General features: G+C 38.8%; 1 protein-coding gene across 2 annotated transcripts in view; it reads right to left on the reverse strand.

Moving 5' to 3' along the window:
- ZC3H12B (zinc finger CCCH-type containing 12B) overlaps positions 1-15,945 on the reverse strand; it is a 39,806-nt gene that overhangs the window by 15,184 nt on the left and 8,677 nt on the right. Inside the window, exon 1 of one of the 2 annotated variants that reach the window (XM_072430972.1) lies at positions 5,398-5,702. The exons of the other annotated variant lie outside the window; for it this stretch is intronic. The gene's annotated coding sequence lies outside the window, so the exon portion shown is untranslated. Of the gene's footprint in view, positions 1-5,397; positions 5,703-15,945 lie in introns of those variants that run through there. 2 annotated transcript variants of the gene reach the window in all.

Consider the following 15,945-nt stretch of genomic DNA (forward strand, 5'->3'; position numbering starts at 1 on the left):
TTTTCAGTCACTAAGCATCACGAAAAATACTCAGCACTCTCCAAGTACTGGTCATCAATATTACCAAGGGGCCTATTTCTAAAAAAGTTTCACCAGCAGATCACCGCCTTTATATGACGATGGGGATTATTTAAAAGTGACAAGCCCGATGAAGTGAAAAAAAGCTTCTGATTGCTTGTTTAGCTCACAAACAATCTTTAGATTACAATGAAGTCATTCTAGTGCTTACATTGGGTTTTTTCTTGTCCTAGAAACAACAACAAAAAAAGGTATATGTTGCAAGCAGAAACCAGGAAAAGAAAACAAGAACGGACCTAGAACAAGCAAGCTGTGGTACAGTGCTCAATGAAAAGAAACAAAAAAAGCCAAAATTGACTAAACTATATTATGAAACAGCAATGTAAATCTAAACACTCTGGTTCTTGTTTCCATTTCATGACAAAGCCCAAAAAAACAGAGTAGCCAAAGAATCAACAAAATTACAGCTACTAAATGTTCTCTAAGGCTGCTATCAACAAAAAAAAAACTTGCAAGGTTTTAGGGTGGTCTGACTTTGTACATTCACTACACGTTTCTTGTGTTACAAATGGCAACATTTAAGATAAACTGTTACCCTTAGCGAGACAGAAAAAAGAACCCAGTCCACACAAGGAAAATTTCCCCAGCAAAAACTAGTTTACCCACTTGTTGAGAATTTCCCTTTTTTGCTGTATTGAAAGTATTTTTAAACAACCCAGATTCACATGTATTTATAATGTTGTATTATAAAGCATTCCCCACATTTCACAAAAGCAGCATGTTGTAAGTGTGGGACCTTAAAGCCTACCTAAACTCGGAATTTTCACTTTACATAAAAGGGTAGACAAACCTTTTATGTACATTAAAAATTATGTTTCTTTTTTTGTTTTTTAAGTGCAACATCCTTTTTTTATTATTTTTATTTATTATTTATTATTTTTTTTATTAAAAAAAAAAAAGGGTGCAACACAGCCTCCCTAATTGCCTAGGCAATCGAAAATGAATGGGAGTGCAGAGCCTCCCTTGATACCTACATCACACATCCTGGGAAGCTCTTGGATGCTCCTTCTGTACATGCCTAAGCCCTTTTGTCAAAAAGAAAAAAAAAATGCAGATCTCATGCATGCGCAGTGAGTTTGGCATGTTTTTTCCCATCTATGTCACTCTTTCTTGTGCCTGGGTTAGGTGGCGTAGGAAGAAAAAGCCGGAAAAAGAAGAGAAGATGGCAGCGCCCAGAGCACCGGCCCGAAGACGGATGCTGGGAAGACCCAAGACCTGATAGAAGAGACCTCCGGATGGATAAGACTGCCCTGCGGGATGGAAGGTAAGTGTATTTTTGTTGTTACGGGGTAATTTTGAGTTTAGTTCCTCTTTAAGAACTTGCCATGTCAGGTATATGAGAATTTGACACCTGACAAAAACACATCAAACATGAGCCTAACTACAGTAGCAAAGATGAGAAGTTACATTACTCATTTTATTGCCAAATTTTAACAAACTTCTGCAGACTGGCCATTTATAGTTGACCACAATTTCACAGGTAATGATCAAGCAGATTTAATAAAAAAGTTTTGGAGTAAATCATGATCATATGAAATAATAAAAACTAAACTTTCAAGCAGAAATGAGATTCATCAACAAGAAACTGTATATACAAACAACTCTAAAATCACAATCACTCATAAAATACATTCAACAAACAAGCTCCAGGAAGACCAAATAAACAATAAAGGATTTTTCAAAATTTTAAAAAAGATGTCACTAATGTTGTTGAAAAGCATCACAGCATCAGTCGACTTATTGAAATCCTTGACATTTTGTGCCAAGATATGTCTTGCAGGAGGCATTAATGGAACAAAACTTTGGCCTCCTCATCTGGGTATTACCCCTCGGCAATAACATCTGCCATTTCATTATCCCTTACACAAGAGTCACCCTCCACACAATTATAAGACTCTTCAGAACGTCCTGTACATCCGTAGAGAGCAAGTGTTTGTAGCGAGTTGACAGAACAAGTTACCTATGTATAGGGATTTTCCATGATGTCATCTGTGGCATACACCACTCCAGTTATAATTGTTTCAACCAACTCTAATGACTCCTGTCTGACCAAAATATGATGTTAAAAACGTAGTCAGTTCCATGATTGTACCTAACTTCTATCACATGATGTAACCAGCAGTATGCGTGCTGTCTACATTACCCATTATCACCATTATCATAGCCCTTTGTCCCATTTTACCAGCCACAACAGGTTAATATATGGCAAACTAATCCACCCCTTTAGAGATTGTGACCGATAAAAAGTAAAAATCTTCCCTACTAGCTCTGAATGAGCCAAATCCACCTTTACTCATGCTCAGACGCTCCCCCTCCCACCCAAACACGGCAAACCTACAATAGGAAAGTTTCAGACAATCTATGAAGCAGTTGACAGGACTGGTTTTGCATATGTGCTGATGGACAGGCTTGTGAATTACCAGTGACATGGCTGATAATCACAACCCCTGCAACATCTTCTAACTGCAAGCAGGCACAGCATACATGACAACATCAACCACACAGAATAAACTGGTATTTGTGGGACTTTGCTATTACTAGAAGAAAACTGAATCTGAATTTTCACACTGGTTTTGTTCATGTGTGGTTTTCATTGGCAGGCCATAGTTCTACTTTCACTTCTTCAGCGAAAACAGATAACTGCACCTGGTGCAATTTGTTCTCTTTACTACACAATTCTTTGGATGCACACACATTCACATATACTAAAATACCTATTACCAGGCTACAGATATGCTCCCAATTAAGGTGAAAGAATCTGAAACCAACAAAAAACAGAAATCTGAAATTTGACAAGACATTGTGCAGTGGCATGCAGGCTACACAATACAGATAGTAGCAAAGCAAGTTTGTATGATCTTCTACAAAATACAGAAGAAAAAAAGGAAAAACCCTCTATTGGTTGGGGGTTGACAATAGTTAGAACCATGTTTTACTTTTTAATGATCCCTCTGTATGACACCCTTTTTTCTGGCATCTTTTCAGTTTTATGGGCAAATATTGAATGTCTTTTATTACTGTGTCCCCATTGGGGAGATGTCCTGATACTTCTTATATGCTTGCCTTAGCCATGGATTTCACCCATTGAAATCAGGGAATTGTGACATTTCTGGCAGAATCCCAGCAAATGCTAAGTATCCCAAGAAGATCCTGCATGGAGTGTCCTGAGTGGCCTATAGGATGGGCACATCACCCCATCCTTTACAAAGTTTCCACAGAAACTTTTTAGTTCCTACGTTACAAATTCTACATTTCTTTTTTGAACAGCACACAGTGAAACTTTGATCTTCAATAACAAAGGGGATCTGTGACACGTTATTGGGTTAAAATGTTCTGTGTTGAAGTTCCCCCTGGGAAGGGATTTATAATGTCTCAGCAGAGCCAATGCAAATGTGCTATATGAATTCTGCTTCACTTGTAACATCCGGTAGCATGTGGACCAGTCTACAGCAGAAAACACAAAACCACCCAAGGACTGTGTGTACCAGTGAGGTCATATCATTATTCCCTAATGCACAACATATAATGAGAAAATGATGGCCGCCCTCCACCGCTGGCTTTCTGGTGAAAATGCTAATTGACTAGTATTGGTAAAAGTTTGTTTGCCAACTACTAATTTTGAACCAGCACGAAAATCACAGGAAAGTCACTAATTTTAGTATAAATAAAAATTGAGGTCAAAGACTCAAAGTAACAAATTCACTTGATCCTGATTTGTTTCTATTAATATGGATATTTTATTGACAAACATAAATTAATTGCCTTCACTACTCAGGAATACAATTAATCATGCCAATAGACAAACACAGAAAAAAAGTTCCCCAATATTTACAGGAAACTATATTCTGCTACCAAGAAAACTATACTGGAAGGTTTTTTTTTTTTTTACCCTTCTTTGGAAAGCAGCACGAGTCAAATCCAAAATCAGTTTCATGGTAATAGAAAAAAACCCTTTAACAACCACTATAGAGGATGTCCTGCTTTTCCTTTTAAATGTGAACGCTACCAAACACATTACAATCATCTGTTTTAGTTATTTGGTAAAAGTACATTTTAATATTTATACAATTACACATTACTGCTACAGTACTGTGAATTGTCTATCAAAAAATTCTAGCTAAACAAATATCTAAATATATATCTAAATATATATATGCATCTGTAAATTAAAGTTCAGTGCAGTGTGGTGATCACCAATAACATTTTTGTTATTTATCAAGTCAAATACTACTGTTGCCTCCTTACGTAGAATAACTACAGCATTACTAAAATAGAACAACCGGACAGTGATATATGAAAGTATTACAGAGTCAGCAACCCTAGTACCAAGATACACCCATTTAAAGTGTGTAAGAATTATAATCTCTATAGCCTGGCAGTGTATATGATAAAGTACCAGAGGCTGGCAGTCTATATTATGAGGTGCCAGAGGCTGACAGTGTATGTGATGGGGTGCCGGAGGCTGGGGGTGTATATGTTGGGGTGCCAGAGGCTCGCGGTGTATATGATGGGGTGCCAGAGGTTGGCGGTGTATATGATGGGGTGCCAGAGGCTGGCAGTGTATATGATGGGGTGCCAAAAACCGGCAGTGTATATGATGGGGTGCCAGAGGCTGGCAGTGTATGTGATGGGGTGCCAGAGGCTGGGGGTGTATGTGATGAGGTGCCAGGGGCTGGGGGTGTATGTGATGAGGTGCCAGAGGCTGGCAGTGTATATGATGGGGTGCCAGAGGTTGGCGGTGTATATGTTGGGGTGCTACAGGTTGGAGGTGTATATGATGGGGTGCCAGAGGCTGGGGGTGTATATGATGGGGTGCCAGGGGCTGGCGGTGTATATGATGGAGTGCCAGAGGCTGGGGGTGTATATGTTGGGGTGCCGGAGGCTGAGGGTGTATATGTTGGGGTGCCAGAGGCTTGCAGGGTATATGATGGGGTGCCAGAGGTTGGCAGTGTATATGATGGGGTGCCAGAGGTTGGCAGTGTATATGATGGGGTGACAGAGGCTGGCAGTGTATATGATGGGGTGCCAGATGCTGGCAGTGTATGTGATGGGGTGCCAGAGGCTGGGGGTGTATGTGATGGGGTGCCAGAGGCTGGGGGTGTATATGATGGGGTGCCACAGGCTGGCGGTGTATATAATGGGGTGCCAGGGGCTGGCAGTGTATATGATGGCCAGAGGCTCGCGGTGTATATGATGGGGTGCCAGAGGTTGGCGGTGTATATGATGGGGTGCCAGAGGCTGGCAGTGTATATGATGGAGTGCCAGAGGTTGGCAGTGTATATGATGGGGTGCCAGAGGCTGGCACTCTTCTGTATTTACCTGCCTCCTCTGTGTTGCCCCGATCTGCTCTCCCTGTCGCTGGACTAAGCTTGCTCTTTTCTGCAGTCACATACACAGAGGGATTTTGGAAGGAACCGCAGACTGTCATTGAACAACCCTCTTTGCTTCCCAATTCTCCTCCGCATCGTGCAGAATCAGACCCGGGATGAGGCGGGCAAAAGGACAGGCGGTAGTGATGGACAGGATGAATGCCCTATCATTGAAAAGGTTATAGCCCCGCCCCTTTGTTTAGAAGAATTCAGATTAGATGGGCTCTATTTTGCTGCTGTCAGTCTCGTTATCATGGGGGGGGGGTCGGGTTGTCTGTATTGTACATCCCCGGGCTGATGGTCCCGGAGAGCGCTGGGTGTTGGGTCCGGTGCTATATGAGCGCTTGATATCAAAGCATGGGCTGACATCACATGTCACCTCCTCCCGTAGCTCTGCCTTTTTCTATGACGTACCCGGGAGAGGAGAAACTGGGAAACTCAGCAGATGCTGACTCGTGACATGGGCAGCCTTCTAATACACATGATGAACTTCTCATCATGGAATGTCATATAATGTACACCTTCATTCATTTCCCTATCACATCGGATAAACATATTCACACTTCCCTTTGGCTCTGCATTTAACTCAATCACGTGCGTTAACGCAGTCCATCTTATTATAATTATTATTAATACTTGTATTTATATAGCACTAACATATTATGTAGCGCTGTACAAAGTTACTAGTTCCTCAAAGGGAGCTCACAATCCAATGTCCCTACCATGGTCATTTTTCATTACCACAGTCTAAGGTCAAATTCGGGGAGAAGCCAATTAACTTAGAGGAAGTAAACTCAAACATCACCCAAAACAAAAAAATACACTTACCTTCAATCCTGGTCAGTCCGGAGGTCTCTTCCAACAGGTCCTGCGTCGTCCCAGCATTGGTCTTTGGGCCGGCACGCTGGGCGCCGCCATCTTCTTTTCTTCCGGGTTCTTCTTCCTACGTCACCCGACCCAGGCGCGAGATCGGGTGACGTAGATGGGAAAAAAACTCGCCGATCTCACTGTGCATGCAAGAGATCAGGAATTTTTTCCCCTTCTGATGAAAGGGCTCCTTTTGCATATGCCTGAGATGCTCTGGCATGCACAGAAGGAGCACCAAAGAGCCTCCCAGGATGTGTGACATATTTTTTTTTTTAAAGGGTGTTGCAAAAAAAAATACAAACAAACCAAATTTTTACTTAACATAAAAGGTTAGTCTACTCTTTCATGTAAAGTGATAATTCTCTGATAGAGGTACACTTAAAATGCATGTTTTGGAATGTGGAGGAAAATGGAGTACCCAGAGGAAACCCCCACACATGGGGGAACCTGCAAACTCCATGCAGATTTTATGTTAATAATGCATTTCTAAAAGTGCACAGGAATTAAGAATGAACATGCAGTAGTTTTTATGATAGGACACATCAATGCATGGTAGTGCATTATCATGCATTGCAGTATGCTGCACTGGATGTGCATTGGAGCTACATGGCCTTGCAGTGCATTGGGGCTGTGGGTGTAGTCGTATTAAATAACAGTGGAATAAGCTTAAAGTAGCATTGTTAAGTATAACATGAGCCATCGTTCTGTATAGAAGGCACACATTTACCCCTAGTTGTACCCCTATATACTGTATAAAAAGTGAATGTTTTAAATACTACAACACAAAGGCCCATTTTGAAAAAATACATTTTCACTTACAACAACATCCCAATGGCAATAAATCTTTTTCCCCTGAATGTAGTGAAAGGTAATGTTACCATGTTCTGCTGCAAGGGATTAAACCATCAACTTTACCCTGCATACACAAAGTATTACCAACAACCAGTAATTTAATTTTTGGAAACTTTTAAAAGTGATAATGTTTTTAAAGCGTCCCTCTTTGTGAAGCTTACACTGTAAAATACTTTACTTTGGCCCAACGCCAGAAATCATTACAATACTTCCCTGCCTTACCCTGCACAGCCTTTGTCTGAAATGAGTCTGGCATGGACTACTGTATATATGTACCCTGACATTATTCATTTCCTAAGCCTGAATAGCTGGGGCTGTCCACCAAAAAGTATAGTATGCAGGGCTGGGACAGAACTGTTTTGATGCAAAGGCTGTGCAGGGTAGAAATGCACAAAGAAAATGCTTGCAATAGAGCTGACACATTAGGGTGGGGAGTGACATCACTGTGCTTCCTGGAAATTCTGCAAGAAATAGTCCAAATATTCCCTCATACTTGGCATTAGGGTCACAAATGGAGGGGCAGCAAATCAAACGCTCTGCACCCACAGTGTCAAATAAATGTGTAGCCAATTATCAATTATACTTTGATATTTGATGATTGTTGTTTGTAGATTCAGGATAAAGTATAACTGATAACTGGCTACACATTTATTTGACACTCCATGGGTGCTGAGCTTCTGATTTGCTGCCCCTTTGGTTTGGATGTCAGGTTGGGCCAATGGGGGGTATGTTTGGGATATAGCTCTGCTTGATAAGGTGAGCATTACATTAGGTTGATTGTATTATATATGGTGATGTTTATGTTTGATTGTCAGGCCCAATGTGTCTTCTCTCCAAGAAGTGGACTTGATCCGTGAAACAGGTTCAGGTTGAAAAGCATTATGGAACCAATCTTGTTTGTATATGTGAATTTCATGTTGTGATAATATCATTTTATGGTTTTTAAATTGTAATAATTAAATGTTGAAAAAAATATGGATAATTTCACATGCACATCACATGTTGAATTGAACCAAGCAGGTGTGGGGTCCCTGCAACAGTAAATGATAGTTTGGTTGGGGTTAAAGGTAGGTAAAGGTATAATTATAAAATACTTGTTTATTCTTCTCTCCCCTGGCATCTGGCAATACTCTTGACATGTGGGAAGGCACTAGTGCACAAATTAAACAGTTTTGGGAGAGAAAGAAAGAATGGAAGAATGTGAAATAAGTTATGAATTTCAATGTATTCCTTTTACCCCAAGCATTTAGCCTATATCCTACTGGATTGTAAGCTCTTCGGGGCAGGATCCTCACTGCCTGTATTATTCTGTCATTTGCAATCCCTATTTAATGTACAGTGCTGCCTAATATGTTGGCACTATATAAATCCTGTTTATTAATATTATTAATAATAATAATAATAGAATGTAGAGGCCCACTGTGTAATTGTAAGAGCAGAGCAAGGAGTTGCATGTTTATCTCCATTTAAAAGCTTGCAACAGTTTTAGACATAACATAGAGGTAACATTCATGTTTAGTGCTCCATACGGCTCAAGTTACTGTTAAGACTTTTTGTTGTAAAATGCCAACATATTATGCATTGCGATACAATAAATAGGGAATGCAAATGACAAACCTGCGTATAAGACAAGTACAATGGCACAAGAGGAGGAGAGGACCCTACCTTTGTAATCTGAGTGTTTCCAGGTATTCTTTGTTCAGAAAATTTTAAACATGAATACAGGAAACATAAATCTCCATAAGGTTTGCATTAGTCAATATCTCTGAACTTAAACCGATATGAGAGGCTAATAAAATCATGGAACCATACCAGCACATGGTACAGGTACACTAATAATTATCACAGACATTCAAAATCTGAATGAATGATGGCTCCTTCTTGGCACTGGTTGTCATGATCTTCTATCACTTTTGATGCTGACAGTAAAAAAAATATTTGCTCAGTCTGGCTGGAATGGGTCATCATAAGATGATCATCTCACATCTTTGCTCACCTTAGCTCAAACAACAGCTGGAGCATCGCATGTGGAGGAAATTAAGACTGTGTAGATGGGGCATTTTATATTACATATCTCTGGAAAGTATTTTTTTCACATGTCCCATTCAGTCTCACACTTGTTTTACCCAAAAGTGCAAAATTTATTCACAGGCTTTATCAAATATTTTCATTTTTTCACATATATTGCTCCTTCACTGGCTGAACAGGGTAAAACTCATGTAAAACAATGTGTTCCCTGTTCCCTTTCTAAGCTAATTTTCTACATGGGGGGATTTAAAGCATACCTGTTTTATATCAAGATTTTTTGTAACAAAGTAGGTAATTTTCTAAATGAAGGTTGATATAAAGCTGAGCTTTGCCAATGCAGTTTAAAATGTTTCCTCAATGCCAGGTCCTTAAACAATTCATACTCATCCTTCCTTCACCTACCAACTGGCTAAATTAGCCACCAGAAGTAGATAGGAAGCTCAATTTAATTTCCAAGTTACTCTAGTCATGGCTTACACAGGGCTCAAAGTTCTTTTCTTACTTCCATGAGACAGAGCTAGGTGCATGTATAGCTTATCCCCAAGCATGAGCATTGGCGGGGAGTCATAGACTCTGCTATACAGGAGTGTACCATGTACAGTATTTTCTTTGCTCCCAGCAAGTGAATTAGGAAGCCTATACCATTTTTTTTAATCTCTATTTTTCATTTTTGTCTTTTTAATTCTGCTCTCAATGATCAGTGCATTCTGTATACAAAAGCTGTACATTCTAATCCTAGAAATTGCTAGGAACTAATTTATTGTAGATGCCAAAGATAGTCTGGCAGGCACCTATTTATTATGTGCTGCATGCGTCAATATATTGCTTTTTGTTACCTAAACTACATAACTCTTTCTAACTATGTTATTCTAGTCTTTTTCCAATTAGTATTTTTGTCCACACCTTTTTTAGGCTTGCAACTATCATACTAAACTACCCTGTACTCCTATACTCTATTACCAGATTATATAGTCATCCAATCACAGGGCATGATTTCATTTTCAGTGCTTAGGGCTCTATTTATAAAACAGGGAATCCTAGTAGTATCTGGTAGTAATTTATTCTTTATTCCCATCAGGGAATGTTAAAAGGAATGTCAGATTACTTGTTTTTTAGTATTCAGCCACATAGAGCACCACTTTGTAAAAACATTTTGATTTAACCCCCCCCCCCCCCCCCCAACATGTGTGGTCCCCTATATTTTGTAATAATAATGACCTTGAAATATAATGAACAGTAATCAATGTCAGTCCGAAAATGACAAACATTTCTAAAATCACAAGTACTTGTGGAGCTTTTTAAAGAACCCCATAGTGCATGCCTCCACCATCTGAACAGTTTTTGTTTAACTGATTTAATTAATTTTTTATATTCATCCAAGCTGCCATACCTTCTAACAATTTGGAATAAACCAGAAAGTGTGGGAGAGAAAATACTCTTTCAGTAGAAAGATTAAGCAGTGGGCTGCATTATGAATATAGTTATTAAATTTTTTTATCATAGATGATGAGTCATAAAATAAAGCTAATAAATACTGAAATGGATCTTGAATAATGCATCTAGAGTGTACTTCTAATAATATAGATTTCAGCCAGGTAAATGTAATTATTCTGCCATATATATATATATATAACCACATAACTAATACAGTACTTTATAATTTCTGTAGAAATCAAAAACATACCTGAATCCAGCACTGATATGTTTTTGGTTTAGAGAAAACAGTAGGACACATCCAAGGAGGCTCTTAGGTGCTCCTTCTGTGCATGCACGGGCAGAAGGAGCCCTTTTGTGAAAAAAAAAATTTGCCGATCTCACACATGCGCATTTTTTTAAACCTACGTCACCTGATCCCGCGCCTGCGTCAGGTGAGGTTGGAAGAAAAAACAGGAAAAAGAGGTGAAGATGGGGCCCCCCGACTTGTCGGCTCAGAGACAGATGCCTAGGCGATTGAGAAAAAATAGGAGTGCAAAGCCTCCCGGGATACCTACATCACGCATCCTAGGAGGCTCTTGGGTGCTCTTTCTGCCCATGCCCATGCATCTCGGGCATGCGCAGAGGGAGCCTTTTCCTGAAAAAAAAATATATACCGATCTCAAAGTCAAGCTTTTAAACGCTTTTAAAAGTGCATGAAAACGTATATAAACGTGGTAGGAACGTTTATATGCGTTTTTTAAACCGTCCATATAGACTCAGCCTAAAGCCTCTCTGCTCTTAGTCACCAGTGCCTGTTATAGCATTTAGCTGGGCTTATCTGTGCTGGAGGATCAGCAGGGGATTAGCCTGACTCAGCCTTGGGGGGTACATCAAGCTCCCCATCTGGCTATTGGGACTGGCTATTTGAAAATTTATGAGGAGTGACTGCTACCAGGATTTATTTCTGTGTAATTTATCTTTTTCAGCTCATTTTGCATCTTGGAGGAAGACCTTATAAGGAGAGGCCTTATTATCTCATATGCAAGTGATAAGGATGGGAAAGTTCGCCAGTCCTTCAGAATTCTGGTGCTGAAGAATTAAAGAGGAACGTTCCCCTTGCAAAAACATGTGGACCAATTCCTAGTGGAAAAACTCAAAGTGAACAAAAAGAATATCTACTGCCTGCAGAAACAAAGGTCAGGTCATTTTATTCTGTCACTTATGGCACAATGGCATCGGATGATGTTCAACTCAAGTCCGGAGTTAAACAAGGATGCCTTCTTTCACCTCTTCTTTATATCTGTGCCTTGGAACCACTTCTGTCATCACTAACAAAGGACAAGATAATCCGGGGAGCCCCATATCAAGGGGTGGTGGTCAGTCCGCCAAAATTTGCGCATACATGGACGATATTACTGTCCTCTGTACCACAGGGCAGGGCAGTTCTAAACACTGAAAATTTTCAAGATACCTGAAATTTGATTTATGGAAAAGGAGAAACATTTTCTTGTAAAAGATGATTTCATAAATGAAAAGGAGTGTTATAAGTATGTCTTGAGCAAAATGTTTGATTTCTTTTTCTTTTTTTCTTGTGATAAAGGAAAGCAAAAATTTACACACTTTGTTGTGTTTGTGAAAATAATTTTGGTTATGGTCAAAAATATATGTAAAAAAATGTTGTATATGTTGGAAAATGCTATGTAATTACATGTTCAAAAGATAATCTCAACTCTGCTTGTGCCTTTTCCTTTGTACCTCGTTTGGTGGACTGATCTCTTGTGTTTGACTTCGGCCTGTTTCCGCATTCCCTGGTAATTCCTGTACTGTGTATCTGTGGGCTCCTGGTCAGCTGCCGGCCTATCCCCAGACACCCTCCCTTGTGCACTTAGTCCTGGGGGCAACCGAGTGCTGGGAGACGCAACCAGTCTCCCTAGGCTGATCGGGGGCTGCTATAGGTGAAGACTGCAGTGTTAGATTGGGGGACTGGTGTCTAGAGAACACTGGTATTGACCAGGGCCTTACAGGCACACTATTCAAAAATTTTGGGTTGTTACATACAATACTTGCATTTTTTCAATATACTACAAATGCACAAGCACATATTCCCCAGTATTGGTGTCACTGACTGCAATAGAAAAAAAACAGCATTGAAGTCAGTGGATCTAAGTAAAACCCTCGGTATTGGCTATTGGCGTTACTGGCCACAATATTATGGCAGTGTTTTACAACATCCACCCCCCCCTAAAGAAAAAACCTTGCCAGGTTTTGCTGCTGATGGTTTTTACTGTTCTAGAAACAATTCCTGCTTATTTCTTAACATTTCCTCAAAAGTCATAAATATTGCCCTTGTTAATGTTTTAATGTGCAAAATGTAATTTTCTTCCATTTAAGTTGTATTTTGCAAATATATGCAAAAATGTTATTTTCTTATATTTAAATGGTCTTTTACAAGGCGGCAAATTCCAGCATTAGGCAGTAGAGCCAAGAATTTCAACAGGATGATCCCTACTCCTCTCTCCAATATCAGCTTTTCTTTATTAGTTTTTAACATGACATGATAGTTGTACCAATACAAATGAGAAGAAAATGGGATGAGACTCAATATCAATAAACACTTGGGCTGCAGCATCACCACCTGAAAGGACATTAAAAAGTCTATACCTTCAGCAATGAATGACCCAGTGACATACACAGATAAAATAAAAATAATAAATATATATATAAAGATTAATGACACAACCTCTGCCAAGCAGCTGCTCACCAATCTTTGTGAAGGGAGTTTTATTTCAATGTTGGACACTAAAAGCTGGGAGCAGGGAGGGGGCCGATACAGTCGCCCAGCGCTTAGCAACCAAACCTTTCTACCTAAATACTTCTTTTTTTGAAAGTCACGACTAACTCTGAAGAAGACAGATAACATCATGCGGAGTAATCATGTTTTCTCACTGTAGCCCAAACTTTACATCAATAAAAGCAGAACGCCTTTCTCTACTTCGGAAATAATTTTCATCCTCAGCAAAATTTAATTATGTAATCAGAGGCTGCAAGATCATTGCTAAAATGTCATGTAGAATAAATGTAAATTGGCCAATGTGCATTAATAGAAAATCTGTTGTATAATTCAATTCTGGACATATTAATAAGTACAAACCTTGACCACTGGTATAGAAATACAATTAAATTATAAAAATAATAGGACATATTCTGAAGGTAGACAGTACATCATTTCTTACTGGCAACTCAATGGAATTTGGTTTGGGTTGGAAACATAGCCGCTCTGGTATAAGTCAGAAGCGCTTTGTTTGACAACTATTGTAGGCAGTTTTATATGTGAGACTTTTCAAACCGGTGTGAACCCCTTGGGGCTGTTTAGCCTCAATCAGTCCTGCTTTAATTAAAAAAGAAGTGTTTGTTATAGCTTTGCACCTAATGTCCCCTGCAGCACCAACAGGTCAGCAATGTCACTATTACACATTCATTATCACTCCACCATGTAAATAAATAGACTTGTGCTTCATTTGGCAGGGCTTTATTCTCTGTCTGACCCCCTTTTATTTAGCAGTCATATGATCTATTTCTAACTTGTATTGTACCATGATTGTCTTTTTACAAAATCTGTCTTTATATTGTTGTTTACATAATACATTAAATTAATGTTCTACAATAATTAGACTGTAAAAGGCACAGACAAGTTTTCTTAGGCTTGTTGCAATACACTTTGCATTAAGCATTACCACAACCAGTCAGCATCCTTACCAATTCATACATAATTTGGGAACTAGTAGGGTCTTCTTTACCCATTCCCTGAATACCTAAAAGTATTTCTACAGTTTTAGGGTACAAAGATTTCATTGCTGTCTATGATGTCCTCTATATTTTCCCAGTGAAATTTGCACACACACACATACAGCAGGAGAACAGCTTAAGGTAAAGTTACAATGTTCATCGTGTCTTTGTGCAGTTTTGGACATCCTACACTTATGAAAGCATATTTTTAAGTGAGAAATCTTTATCAGCATGCACAGCAAAACAGTATCCAAAAAGAAAAAGGAAGACCAAAAAAAACCACACCTGCAAGTTACACTGTAGTCACGTTGCATAATAAGGCATTCAGACTTGTCTGATCTCTGTCACTTTCAAACAGAACACTCTAATACAATCAGAAGGAAAAACAAAGGGACTTTTCTGGCAACTTACGAAATAAGATGCATAATTATAATAAAGATCAATGCTATCAACTGTAAGGAATGGTCTTTCTCGTCCTATTCTGCTTGCTCCTACTTTCTGCTCATTTAAAAGAGCCCTTAAAACTCAACGCTTTAACCTCACCTAACCATCTTCTTCTGTCTCCTAAATCCTTACTCATTATCCACCTATCCTCCTCCTATTGGATTGTAAGCTCTTCGGGGCAGGGTCTTCTCTTCCTCCTGTGCCATTGTCTCTGTCTGTCATTTGTAACCCCTATTTAATGTAAAGTGCTGCGTAACATGTTGGTCCTAAATAAATCCTGTTTATTATTATTAATAATATTAATAATAATAATAATAATAATAGTTACATTATGATGCATGCATGAAATGTTAGCTATTTTTTTAATATTTGAGTATTATGTAGAGAATATTTATAAGGCAGTGGGTGTGAAACTCACCAAATATTGCCTGCAGGTGTATCCTCCTGGTGAACATAATGCAAATTACACATTCACCACTTTATAATTGTGCACCTATTGCCAAAAAAAAAAAATACAAAATGCAAAATTTACCTTGTTGACACTTTTGGCTAAAATAAATATAAGAAATTGGCATGGCCAATAAACATAAACAGTAAACTTATTTGAATTAATTTTGCAGGTTACTTATGTGCGTTCATTCACCAGCATCATGAAGTGCAGTGATGGTGGAACATACACACATACATACATACATACAATTTTTTTTTAGAAAACATTTCATTCAATAGCGCCCAATTACACTGCATACCTGGCTCAACAACAGCATTGATGTGGCTGTGGTGCCATAATATATACTATATATTTTCTCTAAGATACTATATATACACATACATACACTTTATATCACTGCTCTGCCAGGTAAAATACACTAATGTTTCTCATCATTTTTCTTCTTGTATATTTAACACAAATTTAGAAGGGCTTGTAAAAAAATCATTAGGATTAGTGCTGATATTTACACACTCACACATTTGTAGACCACACAATTTTATATAATTAAATGTTATAGAAGATACAGTAGCAAAAAAACAAATCAAGATGACAAAACATATCATCCAATTAAGCCATGTTTTGTATACATTATAAATGACTCATGTAAGTGTG

This window comes from Pyxicephalus adspersus, chromosome Z (genome assembly GCF_032062135.1).
Source record: "Pyxicephalus adspersus chromosome Z, UCB_Pads_2.0, whole genome shotgun sequence".
NCBI classification, from domain to species: Eukaryota; Metazoa; Chordata; class Amphibia; order Anura; family Pyxicephalidae; genus Pyxicephalus; species Pyxicephalus adspersus.